Source organism: Zalophus californianus, chromosome 3 (assembly GCF_009762305.2).
Source record: "Zalophus californianus isolate mZalCal1 chromosome 3, mZalCal1.pri.v2, whole genome shotgun sequence".
NCBI lineage: Eukaryota > Metazoa > Chordata > Mammalia > Carnivora > Otariidae > Zalophus > Zalophus californianus.
In genome coordinates this window covers 43,275,716-43,294,397 of record NC_045597.1, presented here as the reverse complement: position 1 = coordinate 43,294,397, position 18,682 = coordinate 43,275,716, and the positions used below count along the sequence as shown (strand labels likewise).

At 35.2% G+C, this 18,682-nt stretch overlaps 1 pseudogene; it reads right to left on the bottom strand.

The window, feature by feature from the left end:
- Positions 1-618: 618 nt before the first annotated feature.
- The window catches only part of LOC113920463, a 78,857-nt pseudogene continuing 60,793 nt past the window's right edge, over positions 619-18,682 (bottom strand).

Sequence of the window (18,682 nt, the reverse complement as noted above, 5' to 3'; positions counted from 1 at the left end):
CCTTTAGAACAGGAAGGGTGAAATTGCTGTCAGAAAAGGAAATAGCCAAACAAAGTCAAAGACAGGAATAATAAAAACGTATGTATGAGTCAGTCAGAAGACTGATCTTGCTGTAAAGCAAGAATGAATGTGAGAAATTACTTTCAAATGCATTTAGATTAACATGATTTGACATTAATGAACACATGTGGAAAGTTAGTTCCCCGAGCGTCCACTTGATGTGGTCAAAAATACATAAACAAAATTAAAATGATGAGATGAAGTTATGACAGGAACTAATAAATGAGTGGTAGAATATGGCAAGGAGTTTGACAATTAGCAACATGGATTTTAAGTTTTGGTTAAGCTACAACAGTTAATAGCTATGAGTTTTATTATTTGAAAGTGAGGACAGCAATGCTTCTCTCATAAGTTTATTTTGATGATTAAATAAATATCTTTAGATACTGCATTTGGTAGATTATAATCAGGAGACAGTGTTTTCCCCTATCGCTACATTGAACATACTTTATTGCATCAGTAATCTTTGACTCAATAATGTCTCAAGCAAATCCAATAACTTCTTAGTACTTGGCACTATAAAAATAGACTTATCTACGAACATATTACATCAAAATTTCAGGTCCTCTTACAAGCTCCTCGCATTTGCTGATCTGAGGCCTGACCAGTGGCATGAAGACTAGCAGTTGTGGGAGGTGGGTGTAGGAGGTTGCAGGAGTGTGATGTCTTCTTTCCATTTCCTTGGTCTACTTCTCTCTTCATGGAAGCACCTCTTCTCCAGGGCTAGAGAAGGGAGAAGGAAGAAAAGTACAAGTGCAATTTCTTTTTACTTAACTAATGTGATAGGTAATATAATCTCCGGAAGACCTCTTTTTTTTTTTTTTAAGATTTTATTTATTTATTCATGAGAGACAGAGGGAGAGAGAGAGAGAAGCAGAGGGAGAAGCAGGCTCCCAAGGAGCAGGGAGCCTGATGCAGGACTCGATCCCAGGACCCCAGGATCATGACCTGAGCTGAAGGCAGACGCTTAACCATCTGAGCCACCCGGGGCACCCTCTCTGGAAGACCTCTTAAAACCCACCTCTTCATTCCTGACACTGGAATTTCCATCATAGCCCCTTTCAGAAGGGATTCCCCAACCCCAGTTGACTAGATTCCTTTATAATGACTTCAATGTGGCCATCTTCCTCATTATTCATTTTTTTTAATATATAAGTAAAATGCAACCTTACACCTACAAAATAGTAGAAATTCAGGTTGGCTAACTGCTTACCCTTTTTGTATTGCCTTGCTATCATGAGCAACCTCCTGATGTCAAGCTTTCTCAGGTGAGAAATAAGTTCCAGTTTCATGTCTCCACACCCATCAAATGGGTATGTGGATTTTTATAGTTCTGCTCATATCTAGGGAGGTGTGCAATGAAATCTTCTCTCATATAGCAACTTCAATGTCTATGAGTTGCTTCCTAGCTTAGGTTGAAAAAAAGGGTTAGGGGAAGTGCACAGTCCCTTCCATGATGGAAAGAAAATTACTATTTTCTACATCTATGATTTTCTTAAAGAATCTCCTCAAAATACTTTGTATCCCCTTATATGAACAGTAGATATATGGTGGCAGGTAATAGAGGAATGACAATTTTGGGCACCTCTTAATTAGATGCACCAAGTTTTCCTCAGATTTGAAGATATAGTTAAATTTTGAAGTGGAAGTTCCCCTCTATTTACTGATATATGAATCACTTAGAAGAGTTTTTCTCAACAAATGAAAAGTCTTTATTCTGCTGCATGATAAGATATAGGTATATTAAATCCTAATGAGGCATTGACACATTTTTGCTCTTCATCCCATTAATGGATAAAGACAATGAAAATTCACATTATATTCATGTTATCTTTCCTTTAGTATCATAAAGTACAGTAGAATATAAATGTATAGTGATGTTATTTATTTTTCACTATTGAAAGAAAACTAATAAGATTGGAAAACAATAAATTTGTTTTCAGATTTTGTACATGTATTATTCTGGATTTGGTAAGATATTAATTACTCTGCCATATAGTCCTTTTCCTTAAAAAAAGATGTTTTTATTATTTTTTGTTTTTATCCAGAGGTATGTAAAATATTATCCTTTTTTATTATTTTATAATTCCATTTATATTTTTACATTATTAAAAATGTAGGGATAGTTTTCTAAATCAAAAGAGGGTAGTAGTAAACAGTCTTTCAATATAGCAAAAACTGAATATCATATGTTTCATAAACATGTATATTTTTAGAGCAAGAAGAAATCATAAACGTAATCCAGTTCAATTATATCATTTTTTACAGAGGAAAAATTTGAGGCATGGAGAGAGGAAATTAACTGAGAGTCTCACATTGTATACATAGTAAATCTGATAATAAAAAAATATCTACAGCTTTCTGGTTGTCTAATAGTTCTACTGAGCCAGAAAGATCCCCAATAGATGCTCTTGTATGACTCCTTGTATTGCCTTTTTATAAATATGCTTTTGTGACAGTACGCTTTGTTCCTGTATGACTATTATTAACTGTTTAAATGGAAATCATTGGTTAAAGTACTAGTTTAAAAGCTTTTATCTAACACCTAATTTCCTAAAGTAGAACAAAAAGTTTCAACTTTTTTTCTAATATGTAACATCCAACATTTGCCATAAAATGTTTCTTACATTTTTATGACTATGAAACATCATAGAAACATAAAATGGATCGACTGGTGTTTAATTAACTGAAATTCCTAGGTGAAATGGAATTGTGCTTTGCTATTTGTCAACACGAATGAACTTAGAAGTTCAACATTAATATTTTAACAGATGTGTTTTATGAAACAGGATAGTTAACTTGGAAAAACCTGCAGTTTCAGAACAGAATTGAGTTGATTCATTTTAAAACAGGATCTAGCTTTTTTTGTTTCCTAAGTCAGCAGTAATTCACGATTAATTTGGTCCTGTGGGTAAATATTAATTCTATCATGGAAAACAAAATATTTCAAAATCTTATAAAAAATTGCCAAGTCTGCCTTTGCCATACAAATGTACAGAACATTTATTGCAAGATAAATATTAAAATGTACATAGAAAAGAGAAAAGCTTGCAAAAATTGAGTTAAACTACCACCAGGTTTGCATAAGCATTTTGTAACTATATATTCTACCTAGTATTTATGGTACTTTGCATTCTATGAAGGTCTGTCGTAACAGCTATCTCATTTCAGCATTGCGACAACCAGGGCATTTAGACATGACAAGCAAACTATGTCTTTTCTTTTCTTTTTTTATTTTATACATGGAGTAATTCCCTACTAATAAAATATTTACTTCTGAAACTTCATACAATTTGCCAATGTTGTATTAGATACTTTCCATGCAGTGTTTTTAATGCCCCAAAACCCATTAAGGCAGCTCTTATTATCCACGTTTACTGGTGAGGAAACTAAGATTCAGAGAGCATAAAATAGTTATGTTCTACAGTATGATAGTACTTCTAATGTAAATCAAGGTTTAGCTTTTAGCTGCTGCTATTCCCTCCTGCCCCTTAAAAAACAATTCAAGCATTATTGCCTATATGAAGTCTCTTCTCAATTTTATTGCTTTTCCCTGTGCCCTTTCATGATATAAATTAATGATAACAATGGCAGTACTGTATTTATATTTTGAGTTCTAATTATATCACAAGCATTCTGATAAGCACTCCCCTTCTATAATGGCAATTACCCCTAGTAATGTTACATTTTTATTGCGCTGATGTCATGTATGAGGAAATGGATGCAATGATTGAATGAGTGGGTTGATTGCTAATAATATGTTCTCTCTATTCATATAAAATCTAGTGCTTCTCTTCACATGAGTTGATGGTGGCTAAACATTCTTACCAACACTAATATGAAAATGTATGTCAGGATCCCAGAGATTCCTTCTTTCAACCCTGTGTAGAAACCCCATTGTTTGTAAGCTAAGCTAATATTTATTAATTTTGAATCGAAAAAGGAAAAGAAGGATCCAGTACCTTTTTGGGTGAAGTTGCACGATGTAATATGGCTGAGCTGTGTTATCATATATTTGTACTCATATGGTGAAAGATGGTTTGAAAGAATAACAAACAGCAAAAAGATGCTGAATAGTCAAAAATGATATAAATGTTGGTAATAAAGGTCCTGGACTGCGATGTTTTTGGATCTCAGCTGCTGCATTGTCTTTCCTACAGTTTAGTTACTCTGGCAAAAGAGTTGTTTCTACTTAAAAAAAAAAAAAAGGTGATACAAAATGTTTCCCATATCTTCCAAGAGGAGTAATTTTATATCTGTCTAACATTTTGCTAATAACTTTTGTCTATTATAATTGATAATCCTTTACAATTTATACTTAGTGTAAGTATCCAAATTTTGTAATGCTATGTAGCTCTCTATGGTGCCATGTAACCCAGTTCACTGATCAATAGTAACTGCTGTTGTCCCACACACTGTGTTACTATAAAATTGGGCTTTTTATAATGGAAACTAACAGCTAGGCATCTCCCTCATGCACACTATCAAGCTGATAATTTATTATTTGTGTCAATTTGCAAGGTTTTTTTTTTCTAATTTACTTATTTATGCTTATTTATAACTCAGGGTGAATAAGTTTTACACCTTTAAAACTATAGGGAAGATTTTCTTTTGATGCATGTTAACTTTATAATACACGTGGAAAATTAGTGACAAGAAACAATATGCTCATTTTTGTAGTAGAGAAATTGAAAGTTTAGGCAATGGATGCTGACTCTGTTAACATTTAAGGCTCAAATATCAATAGTTAAGTACAATTTATATTCTCTATTTGTTAATTCATATTTTCCTTAAAAAGGAGACTAGGTATATTATAATATATTTAGATTTTGAGGATGATGATATAGACAAGCTTTTGAGACTTTCCAATAAAATTTCAGTCAGTAGCCCTCTTAGAGATCTTGTATGGATGGATATGACCAATTCTGACCAAATTTGGTTAATTTTTAGAGTTTCTATATGGTTTTGTAAATTGTTAATTTTTAGAGTTTCTATATGGTTTTGTAAATTTTATACTTGGTTTTGCAAATGGGAACTTTTTATTAAGATAAATAATTTCTTTTTAGATGTGCTTCTTGTATTTGTGCATTTTATTACAGAGTTTAAATACTATCATTTTACCAGTAAATGAGAAGAGTAATTAATTAATTGGAACATCCATTGGTTTATTTTCCTCTACCACTGTACAAGAATTTGCTAAATATATTCTTTGTTGCATTTGAGGGAAAATGGTTGAATAAGACTCACTCCTGCCTCTTAAGTGTACAAGGTATATTAAAGATGCTAGGAAAATAATAATATTACAATGTAGAGTGATAAATACAATGATAGAGGAGAGCACCGAGAGATGAAAATACAAAGAATTAAAACAATTAAAAGAACACCAATTTTTTTTTTCTTTCTTAAAGTATGGGTCTTTATTTTCCATTACTAAAGGGAAGTGTTATCTTCTTCTTCTTTTTTTTTATATTTTTTATTGTTATGTTAATCACCATATATTACATCATTTGTTTTGGTGTAGTGTCCCATGATTCATTGTTGGTTCATAACACCCAGTGCTCCATGCAGAATGTGCCCTCTTTAATACCCATCACCAGGCTAACCCATCCCCCTACCCTCCTCCCCTCTAGAACCCTCAGTTTGTTTTTCAGAGTCCATCATCTCTCCTGGTTCGTCTCCCCCTCTGACTTACTCCCCTTCATTCTTCCTCTCCTGCTATCTTCTTCTTCTTCTTTTTTCTTAAAATATGTTGCGTTATTTGTTTCAGAAGTACAGATCTGTGATTCAACAGTCTTACACAATTCACAGAGCTCACCGTAGCACATACCCTCCCCAATGTCTATCACCCAGCCACCCCATCCCTCCCACCCCCGACCACTCCAGCAACCCTCAGTTTGTTCCTGAGATTAAGAATTCCTCATATCAGTGAGGTCATATGATACATGTCTTTCTCTGATTGACTTATTTCACTCAGCATAACACCTTCCAGTTCCATCCACGGCGTTGCAAATGGCAAGATCTCATTCCTTTTGATGGCTGCATAATATTCCATTGTGTATATATACCACCTCTTCTTTATCCATTCATCTGTCGGTGGACATCTTGACTCTTTCCACAGTTTGGCTATTGTGGACATTGCTGCTATAAACATTGGGGTTCACGTACCCCTTCGGGTCCCTACATTTGTATCTTTGGGGTAAATACCCAGTAGTGCAATTGCTGGATCGAACGGTAGCTCTAATTTCAACTGTTTGAGGAACCTCCATACTGTTTTCCAGAGGGTTGCACCAGCTTGCATTCCCACCAACAGTGTAGGAGGGTTCCCCTTTCTCCACATCCCCGCCAACATCTGTCGTTCCCTGACTTGTTAATTTTAGCCATTCTGACGGGTGTGAAGTGGTATCTCATTGAGGTTTTGATTTGGATTTCCCTGATGCCGAGCGATGTTGAGCACTTTTTCATGTGCCTGTTGGCCATTTGGATGTCTTCTTTGGAAAAATGTCTGTTCATGTCTTCTGCCCATTTCTTGATTGGATTATTTGTTCTTTGGGTGTTGAGTTTAAGAAATTCTTTATAGATTTTGGATACTAGCCCTTTATCTGATATGTCATTTGCAAATATTTTCTCCCATTCTGTCGGTTGTCTTTTGGTTTTGTGGACTGTTTCTTTTGCTGTGCAAAAGCTTTTTATCTTGATGAAATCCCAATAGTTCATTTTTGCCCTGGCTTCCCGTGCCTTTGGTGATGTTTCTAGGAAGAAGTTGCTGCGGCTGAGGTCGAAGAGGTTGCTACCTGTGTTCTCCTTGAGGATTTTGATGGACTCCTGCCTCACGTTTAGGTCTTTCAACCATTTGGAGTCTATTTTTGTGTGTGGTGTAAGGAAATGGTCTAGTTTCATTCTTCTGCATGTGGCTGTCCAATTTTCCCAACACCATTTGTTGAAGAGACTGTCTTTTTTCCATTGGACATTCTTTCCTGCTTTGTCAAAGATAAGTTGACCATAGAGTTGAGGGTCCATTTCTGGGCTCTCGATTCTGTTCCATTGATCTATGTGTCTGTTTTTGTGCCAGTACCATACTGTCTTGATGATGACAGCTTTGTAATAGAGCTGGAAGTCCGGAATTGTGATGCCGCCAGCTTTGCTTTTCTTTTTCAAGATTCCTCTGGCTATTCGGGGTCTCTTCTGGTTCCATACAAATTTTAGGATTATTTGTTCCATTTCTTTGAAAAAAGTGGATGGTATTTTGATGGGGATTGCATTGAATGTGTAGATTGCTCTAGGTAGCATTCACATCTTCACAATGTTGGTTCTCCCAATCCCTGAGCATGGAACGTTTTTCCATTTCTTTGTGTCTTCTTCAATTTCTTTCCTAAGTATTTTATAGTTTTCTGAGTACAGATCCTTTGCCTCTTTGGTTAAATTTATTCCTAGGTATTTTATGGTTTTGGGTGAAATTGTGAATGGGATCTAGGCTTTATTTGCTGTTCTTTCTCCAGCTCCTTTAGGTGTAGGGTTAGGTTGTGTATTTGAGACCTTTCTTGTTTCTTGAGAAAGGCTTGTATTGCTATGTACTTTCCTCTTAGGACTGTCTTTGCTGTATCCCAAAGATTTTGGACAGTTGTGTTTTCATTTTCATTGGTCTCCATGAATTTTTTTAATTCTTCTTTAATTTCCTGGTTGACCCATTCATTCTTTAGTAGGATGCTCTTTAGCCTACATGTATTTGAGTTCTTTCCGACTTCCCTCCTGTGATTGAGTTCTAGTTTCAAAGCATTGTGGTCTGAAAATATGCAGGGAATGATCTCAATCTTTTCGTACTGGTTGAGACCTGATTTGTGACCTAGGATGTGATCAATTCTGGAGAATGTTCCATGGGCACTAGAGAAGAATGTGTATTCCTTTGCTTTGGGATGGAATGTTCTGAATATGTCTGTGAAGTCCATTTGGTCCCGTGTGTCATTTAAAGTCTTTATTTCCTTGTTGATCTTTTGCTTAGATGATCTGTCCATTTCAGTCAGGGGGGTGTTAAAGTCCCCCACTATTATTGTATTTTTGTCAATGTGTTTCTTTGCTTTTGTTATTAATTGCCTTATATAATTGGCTGCTCCCATGTTCGGGGCATAGATATTTACAATTGTTAGATCTTCTTGTTGGATAGACCCTTTAAGTAGGATATAGTGTCCTTCTTCATCTCTTATTACAGTCTTTGTTTTAAAATCTAGTTTGTCTGATATAAGGATTGCCACCCCAGCTTTCTTTTGGTGTCCGTGAGCATGGTAAATGGTTTTCCACCCCCTTACTTTCAATCTGGGGGTGTCTTTGAGTCTAAAATGAGTCTCTTGCAGACAGCATATTGATGGGTCTTGTTTTTTAATCCAATCTGGTAGCCTGTGTCTTTTGATTGGGGCATTTAGCCCATTTACATTCAGGGTAACTATTGAAAGGTATGAATTTAGTGCCATTGTATTGCCTGTAAGGTGACTGTTACTGTATGTTGTCTGTGTTCCTTTCTGATCTTTGCTGCTTTTAGGCTCTCTCTTTGCTTAGAGGACCCCTTTCAATATTTATTGGGGGCTGGTTTCGTGTTTGCAAATTCCTTTAGTTTTTGTTTGTTCTGGAAGCTTTTTATCTCTCCTTCTATTTTCAATGACAGCCTAGCTGGATATAGTATTCTTGGCTGCATATTTTTCTCGTTTAGTGCTCTGAAGATATCTTGCCAGTCCTTTCTGGCCTGCCAGGTCTCTGTGGATAGGTCTGTTGCCAATCTAATATTTTTACCATTGTAGGTTACATATCTCTTCTCCCGAGCTGCTTTCAGGATTTTCTCTTTGTCTCTGAGACTCGTAAGTTTTACTATTAGATGTTGGGGTGTTGACCTATTTTTATTGATCTTGAGAGGGGTTCTCTGTGCCTCCTGGATTTTGATGCCTGTTTCCTTCCTCACATTAGGGAAGTTCTCTGCTATTATTTGCTCCAATATACCTTCTCCCCTCTCTCTCTTTCTTTTTCTTCTGGGATCCCAATTATTCTCATGTTGTTTCGTCTTATTGTATCACTTATCTCTCGAATTCTGCCCTCGTGATCCTGTAGTGGTTTCTCTCTCTTTTTCTCAGCCTCTTTATTTTCCATCATTTGGTCTTCTATATCACTGATTCTCTCTTCTGCCTCATTTATCCTAGCAGTTAGTGCCCCCAGTTTTGATTGTACCTCATCAATAGCCTTTTTGATTTCGACTTGGTTAGATTTTAGTTCTTTTATTTCTCCAGAAAGGGTTTCTCTAATAACTTCCACACTTTTTTCAAGCCCAGCTAGTATCTTTAAAGTCATGATTCTGAACTCTAGGTCCGACATCGTACTAATGTCTGTATTGAGTAGGTCCCTGGCTGACGGTACTACCTCTTGTTCTTTTTGCTGAGGTGATTTTTTTCGTCTTGTCATTTTGTCCAGAGGAGAATAGATGAATGAGAGAACAAAATGCTAACAGGTTTACAACATCCCCAGCAAATATACTGTGTACAAATCAGAAAAGACCTGAAACCAGGGGAAAAGAAAGGGAAAGAAAGAAAAAAGAAAGACAAAAAAAAAAGAAAAAAAAGATAAAAACAAAAACAGAACAATACAAAAAAAAGTAGAATGTGATCAAATATGATCAGGCTAGTGCATAGATCAGTGCCACACACTAGATTTTGGGCGTATTTTGGTCTGTTAGAAAAATGTGCCTCCTAAAATTTTAAAGGAAGAAAGACATATATGTACAAAATAAGGGTTGATACAATGAAGGGATAGAAGATGACTGTAAAGATGAAAATTATAAAAGATTTTATAAAAGGACTTGATAAGATAAGAAGTTGTTTGAAAAAAGAAATAAGATTTAAAAAAAAAAGAAAAAAGGAAGAGAATGTGATCAGGCAGGAGACTAGAACAGAGCCATACACTAGTGATTTAGGGTATATTTTTATCTGTTAAAAGAAACTGTATCTCAAAATTTTAAAGAGAGAACAACTTATATATATATGCCAAAAATAAGGGTAACTACTATGAAGGGATAAAATATGACTCTAAAAATGAAAAATAAAAAATGTTTTTTTTTTTTTAAAGAGGTTGATGAGATGTTGGTTGAAAAAGGGAAAAAGAAAAAAAAAAACAGTTAACAAAAATTAACTTTGATGAACTAATGAATCATGGTAAAAAATAGCCATGAATTCTATGTGCCGTATTCCCCTATCGCTGGAGTTCTCCCGTTCTCCTTGATCGGTAAACTTAGTCTTGGCTTGCTGGCTGTTCGTGCTGATCTTCTGGGGGAGGGGCCTGTTGCTGTGGTTTCCAAATGTCTTTGCCGGAGGCTGAATTGTCCCGCCCTTGTCGGTCCGGGCTAAGCAAGCTGCTCGGGTTTGATCTCAGGAGCTTTTGTTCCCTGCAAGCTCTCCGTACAGCCTTGGAGGACCAGGGCAAAAATGGTGGCCTCCCAATCTCCACCCGGAGGAGCTGAGAACTCAGGGCCCCGCTCCTCAGTGCGCCCCCAGAGAAAAACAGTCACTCCCGTGTCCCCGGTCTCCGGCCGCTCTCCGTGCTCACCCAGCCTGTGACCGAGAGTTGCTATCTCTGGCACCCGACCCCGTGTGGAGTCTCCAAACCCAGCAGATCCCTGCGGTGCGTTCCCACGCTGCTCCTCCCCGGGAAGGAAGGGGAGTCTCCCCAGATCTGCCGCTTGTTGGGCCCTGCTGCAGGAGCAGTGGCCCGACTGGGCTGCGGATCACAGTTTATGGCAACCCCAAGCTGAGAGCCCGCGCCTCAGCTCCGTCTCTGCAGCTGGCTTCCCCGCTCCGATACCTGGGAGCTCTGGTGCACTCAGGCTCCCCCGGTCTTTCTGTGACCCCAAGGGTCCTGGGACCACACTGTCCCGGGAGGACACTGCAGCGACGTCCCTCAGCGGAGCCGACTTCTAACAGTTCCGATTTTGTGCTCTGCGACTCTATCACTTGCCAGAAGCGGCAGGCGGAGGCCCCTCCCCCGCCGTCTATCCTCTCGAATATCGCCTCGGATTCACTTCTCCGCACGTCCTACCTTCCAGTAAGTGGTCGCTTCTCTGTTCAGATAGTTGTTGCTACTCTCCTCTTTGATCTCCTGTTGAGTTCGTAGGTGTTCAGAATGGTTTGATCCCTATTCAGCTGAATTCCTGAGACCAGACGAAATCTAGGTCTCCTACTCCTCCGCCATCTTGCTCCGCCCCCAAAAGAACACCAATTTAAATCTGATGTAATAAGAATTGGCTTCATAGGGAAGGTGACACTTAAGTTGTCCTGAAGGTCAAGCAAGATTCCTGGGGCAGATGAATAGTTTGGCTAGCTGGATATACATCTCACTAAGAGTAGAAAGAAGAATGAGCGGGATGTGAATGTATTTGTAAGGGACAGAAATGAAGACAGTTTAGTTCATACTTAATACGTAAACTGTTGAACAAATATGAAAAAATAACCCAGAAAGCTGTACATGACAACATGAAATCATAAGTGGATGATGATATAGTCAAATGACATAAGCTTAAAAGTAGAATTTGTTTGTATGTTCCAAAAAGCTGAAACAAGAGTAAGAGACTATGCTGGTATCCATCTTGAGAACAAGAGTCGTAAAGCCCTGGCTTGTAACCTGACCCATCCACACACCCAGCCCTGTGACTTCTAGCAAGAGAAGAAAGCAGTATTCTCAGAAGGGATCTAGTTACAGTTGAGTCCTGCTTATTTTATTAAAAAGATATGTATGTGTTCATTATGATAAAGGCAGTAGTTAGGTTGAAATACTTAAGTCAAAAAGGGTTGCAATACTAGCAAGGGTTTCAGAGAGGAGGCAATGTCTATTTGCTCAGTTTCTGAAGCAATCAACTACTGTCTTTTGAATTGAGATCTAAAATGAAATTAAACTTCAAATCATCTTGAAGTCTCTCTAACTTATGGCCAGTCAGATATCAAACTACTCTTAACAGAGATCTTCAAGTTTCCTTATAGCTTTGTCTGAAAATATCAATTATTGTTTGTTCATCTTTATCTCTAGAGTTCCTCTCTACCTGCTGAGAAATAAAAATAGGAGGGCTTTATTTTTTTAAAATAAATCTTAATATAATCAAGGTGTATTAACCCCCCACACACACAGTCTTTAGTGATTGGTTTTCCAGAAATAAATGAGCAATAATTTTATCACTCTTAATCTGGGAGAAATCTTTTTTTACTCTCTAATTGAACATGTATAAAGTTTTTGTCTAAAAAAGATTCAGATACAACCTATGGAACCATCAAATATAATATGTGTAACCTTTGAATAAATATTATGAAAAGATGAATGCTGGATATTTCTAATTGAATTCAGTCTTGAGTTAACATTAATTCCAAGTCTGTAAAGGATAATGAAGAATGTTTGCCTTTTTTTTACAATATGCACATATTTTGAGAGGCCGTTTCAGAGCAATTGGAACATGCAAATGCTAATAGCACTCTTTTTCTTGACAATACTTACCTTGACATTTCTATTACAAGTGAGTGAATAAGTTATTTCTGCTAATATTCAGGAAATGTCTTAGCAGGATGAAAAATAATCATGTTTCAGAACTTGCATGGAGATCTTTTACATACCAGGTAGCTACAGTGATCCCAGGTCTGTGCAGAAGAAAATGTTCACAACTTAAATATGTAGGTAAGGCTATCACCCATTCTGGATCTCTGCACAAAACTATTGATTTCATTAAGGATGCAATATAGCCTAGAGTCTTTAAGCAAACACATTTTCTCCCCAAAAAATCAAAAAGAGGAATAGGCAAAGAATTCTCTTTCATCTATAAATTATAAAGCCAAGTTCAAGACATTCCAACTACTTGAAAAGGAGTATTTGATTTCTTATGTAACAAAATTGTAAAAAAATAAAAACTCAATGCAGACTCACTTGAATGATGAAACTTTAATATTTTTAATACAAATCCAGGATTCTACGTGCAACCACTTTTAATTGGAAACTAATAGTAAGATGTACAAATTGTATAAGCAGTCAGTAGCAAATTTCATCTTAGAATAAATATTCATTGACTAGACATTTTTTTTCAGGAAAAATAATGTTAAATTCCATAAGTATACACACACACACACACACACACACACACACACACACACACACACTGCAGTTTCCGTAAGTTACCATCATTTTAATCATTTTAGCTAAGAGCTATTCTCTCTCTTCTCATCTATGGGAGAATATAACAGTAATGGCTCTGAAAATGTGGAAACAAAAAAGAACAAATCCTTGATACATTTCTCTCCTATTATTCTGTTTCAAATGAGAAATAGGAAATCTGTAGTCAGTGCTTACCTTTAAATGGTATTAAATGGCAGTAGTGACAGAACAAGATAAGTTTAATGTATTTCTGTCAATATCTCTTTGGAAGACAGTATCAATTTGTTACTTTAAAGCCATTCACAACCTTTTTCCTCTCCCCCCCCTTTTTTTTGAGTTTTTACCATTATGGCTAGAAAGCTCATATATCTGTCTTCTCATATTCCTTGCTAATATGGTGACCATGTAAAAGAGATCTAGCTAGTGAAGAAAAGGTAAAAATGCTTGGGTAGGGCATTCTTTAAAAAATAAGAATAAATAATTAAAGATAACATTTTTATGAGGAGAGAACACCTTTCCCTTTCTTTTCTCCTTTACCCTTTATCCTGCCTGGAACTGAGACCCAATGCTGGAGTTACAAAAGCCTCGTTCTGTCTATGGTTTGAAAGCTGCAAGTTAACAAGGAAAATGAATAGAGTTCCTTCTGTGCTCACCCCCTTCAATCTTGGGCATCAGATCCCCAAGCTTCCTATTGCTTTAGTGCCTAAGCCTTATCTAAGGTTTAGATGAATAAATTCATAACTTATTTATGCTATTGTAAAGAGTTTTCTATTAATTGTAGAAATACAGCTAAAATTAAATGATATAAACAGGAATAAAATGATATAACTGGTCCATCCTCTATAGACAGGACATTTCCCAAAACTATGATTTATTTCTTTGATTCCACATTATGTTGAAAAACAATCAGGGGACACTTTTTTGTCTATATTTTCTTCTGTTATAATCTGATATAAGCTCACCTCAATAATATGATTCTTTTCAATGTTTCTGTTGTGATATGTGAATCAACTAGACATGTCAATTTTCTAGGTCAAATTGTTCCACTCTTTTTACTGTGCTGGTATCTTCTTTCAATCACTCAGAATTTTCTCAAACTACCCTCCAAACACTCCATGGGGGGAAAATGCAAATAAAATACCATCAAAATGTAGTATTTGTATATTGTTATCATGATTATTCATATTATCAAGAGAAAGGCAAATAGGAAAATAATTTAAGTAATATGTGTTATTGTTAGGAATGGGATCTAGCAATGCCTTTAAGACCCCAGTTGCATCTGGTAAGTGATGATGCACACCTAGTCATTCAGAATTCAGGGGTACAACAACTCAACTCTATTTCCTTCCTTTCTGTAAAGCAGTTTGAAATGACTAATAGATAACAAATTCAGAAGATATATTTATAATTTCTTTTTGCAAAGAAAAATATGTATAATAATATGCCATATATCCCTATTAGCATAAAAGAAAGATCAAGAAATTAGAATTAAAGCCCTCCCAACTTCACATTCATGTATTCCAGTTTGGCAGTTCAATAACAACTTTACTACACAAGGAACATACATAAATAGTTTTTATATAACCCATTCTATTGCCTCTGTATTTTACAACTTTAAATAAATATCCATATAAAGTACTTTAAATGTAAAGATTGCTTAATTTTTGAAATTAGGATGGCTTGGAAGTTTGTTTTTTCCCATCAAGTTAGAGAAGAGATGAACTGGTTATTTTCCTAAACCTTCCTAATGTTATCTTTGTAACTCATGTGACTATTGCTGCCAAGATTTACCAACAAAACACAATTATGTGGTAACCGGATCCTTGTAAATTTTCAGTACTGAAAAAAAGTAACAAAAAACCCCTCAAAAATAAAATCAAAGCAGAAATAATTCTCCACATAAAATATATTCTACTCAGTTGAATTAAAAATATTATAATTATTGAAATATACATGAAGAGTAAGTTTGTGGCAGCGGTTAAGCTCTCAGAGTGGAAGAACTCCATCAAAAACAGCTATTGTTCAAATCTGAGCTCCACCACTTATAAATTGTAAAGTTTTAGACGTTTAGAGAGCATCCTGCAGCCCCAAAGTTCCCACTGGAAAAATAAGAATTATAACAATTGGGGTGCCTGCGTAGCTCAGTGGGTTAAACATACGACTCTTGATTTTGGCTCAGGTCATGATCTCAGTATTGTGAGATTGAGCTCCACGTTGGGCTCCATGCTGGGCATAGAGCCTGTTTGAGATTCTCTATCCCTCTTCCTCTGCCCCTCCCCCATCTCTCTCTCTCTCTCTAAAAAAAAAAAAAAAAGAATTATAACGTTGTCACGTGGAGTTGATGAGAAAATTCATGTATGGTTCTTCTCCTGAGTCAGTACTGCATAAATATTAGCTGTCGATATTATTTGCTCTTTCCTTGAATTAACTTCCATTCAATTTTTTTTTTCAACTGAGTAGAGTTAATGATGATTAGAGCTGTTTCCAAACTAGCTGTGCTCTGGAACTCAACCTTATCAAATATTCTGCAAAATCAGTCTTCTCATTGAAGAAAGCTGTATCCCTTCAGTGGATATTCACAGATAAGGTTGCCAGATAAAATAAGGTTGCCCAGTTAAATTTGGATATTCACAATTAGGGTCCCCAGATAAAATATGTCCAATTAAATTTGAATTTCGGATAAATAACAGTAAGTTTTTAACAATAAATAACAAATAAGTTTTTAGCATAAGAATGTCCCAGATATTGTGTAGGACATACTTACTATAGGACACATAATTATTCATTGTTTACATGAAATTCAAATTTAATTGAATATTCTGTATTTTATTTGCTAAATCAAGCAACCTTATTCACAGTGCAATTAGTGTTTAGGAAAACATTGTAAAGAAACGTGTTTAACTTGATTTAATCCAATTATTCATAAAATTTATTTGACCATTGAACACTTTTTGAAGGTAATATCTATTAGTACACCGGTGGACACAAATCTGGAAATGTTCTTTTTAGCCTCATACCTTAATTTATAGGTAAGAGGTAAGGAAAATGAAAGAAGCTAATATGCTAAATATTTCCTGACTGCAGAGATCAGGTGTTAGTCCCCTAATCAGGTTGATCATGTTCTCTGGTTCTTCCAGAAAAATTAAGTCCTGTTCCTTCATTTTTGCCTTTAGTGATCTAAGAGCTCTCAAATAAGTTCTGCTTTGTAAATTTAAATTATTTGTACATATATTTATTTAGACATCAGTGATTTTTTTGCATGTATTATCTTATTCACTTTATTCATATTCTCTACTTTAAAATTACCCACTTTTTCTTTTTACTAGAAATGTATTGGTTACATAAACTATGGAATAGTAAATTTCCAATTTATTATAAATGCAGACATACACAAATGTAAAAAAAACCCCTAAAAACCCTAAAAACCATTTACTTTCATTATGGAATCATGGACAAATTTATATCAGAAATTCCAACACAAGAGAATGATTTCCATCCACAAGTCCTAAGTTGCTAGTGCAGTCAAGAAAAAAAATCAACCACTGTATACATAAATAAACCTCTTTCTACTTCAGTAGAAGTTTTGGAATGCAAACATGTGAGTCTATGGAATGTGACTGAAGGAATGAAAAAAGCATAATTTAAGAAAAACTTGAATTTTGTATTTCTCTATTTTAGCAAAAGCATCATAGAATATTTTGGTCAAATTATTTTGATCATATATTTTGGTCAAATAAGTTTCATTTTATTTTCTGAATTAATTGCCATGCTATTTGAAAAATAATACATTTTATTGTTCTAAAGCTAAAATATTGGTTACACAATGGTTTCAGTCTTCCTTAGTTATAATGTGTGTGTTTTTCTCCTAGAGGCACTGCTTTAAAATTTCTAAGCTAATCTATTTCTTATAATAATTTTGGTGGAGTTTAATGGCCTGTCCATGCAAAGGTTATACAATACTAAAAAAAAAAAAATGATTTAAAGTCAGGAGTATTTGAGAAGAGCAGACTTTTTATATCTGCTCTCAACGCGTGGGTGTTCATGTAACTTAAGAAACCACTCGTGGACGGGCGCCTGGGTGGCTCAGTTGGTTAAGCGACTGCCTTCGGCTCAGGTCATGATCCTGGAGTCCCAGGATCGAGTCCCACATCGGGCTTCCTGCTCAGCAGGGAGTCTTCTTCTCCCTCTGACCCTCTTCCCTCTCGTGCTTTCTATCTCTCGTTCTCTGTCTCTCAAATAAATAAATAAAATCTTAAAAAAAAAAAAAAAGAAAAGAAACCACTCATGGGCAGTTCATGCAGTGTGATACATTTTTAAAGTTCATGTTTTCCCTAGAAAATGTTTTAAATCCTACAGTGAAGATTAAATTCTTGATCCCTCTTGCATGTGATAAATCCCTGCTTGTCTAGTAGTTTAAAGCCAAAGGCATGCTTAAGTAACAGGTGCATGACTCTTGAAATTAGCAGTTTTTAGTTTTTCTGTTTACTATAATTGCTTAGGATGCCTAGAGTTATTCACTCATAGTAATGTTTATGTATTTTCCTATTTAATATTTACTCTTGCAAGAGCTTCAGGGCTATGTATAATTATTCTCTGTAGAAACAATCAAGATGGTGTATTTACAGTATTTCCCTAAAACTTATAAAATGTATAGGTAAGTTGGGGACTTAATTTATCGTGTTCTGGGAAATATTTGTATGTAAATGTTTAGATGACAATATGTCTTATAGTATCAATAATTGAACATTTAAATATTATTAATTTTATGTTCTCTATATTAGTTTCTTACTCTCTTGATTTAAAAATTCAATTTCCTTTTTCCTAAAAATGTTTGTTTTGTGAGTTTTAATAAATTTATTTATGGCCACGAGCAAATTTGAAAAATTGTTTGGAGTAATTGGAATTTCTGTGGCTAAATTATGTAACTAAATGCCAAAGCCTACCATAATTGGCAGAAACAATAATGAATCTGTTATGCAAGAAAAAACAGAATAAATTAACAATGAAATTCTAATTAAATAAAATTACTCTTTGAACTCATTCATTAAATATATTTCTTATATAACATCATCCAAACATAAAGATCACATATTACCTACTTTTATAACATATTTTATATTCATTATTTGTGATTGCTAAAGTAAGTCTGGGTGTTAAATGCTGAAATCTTTTTCAAGACAACCTAATTATCTACCATATAATGAGATTCTATTATTTAGAGAAAAAATATTGAATATTTTAAAAGTGATGGATTACAGAACATTTGATCACTATAATACTGCATTTGATATAACTTGGTCATGATGAAAGGCCTTAAAAATCAACATTGACATAAGATTGTTAAATAACTTTTAAGTAAAAATGCACCAATTTAGAGCAATAAGTAGGATATGTTAACTTATAATATGATCTATTACCTCCCCTAAATCCAAACAAATTTATCACAAATTTTGATAAGTTGATAATC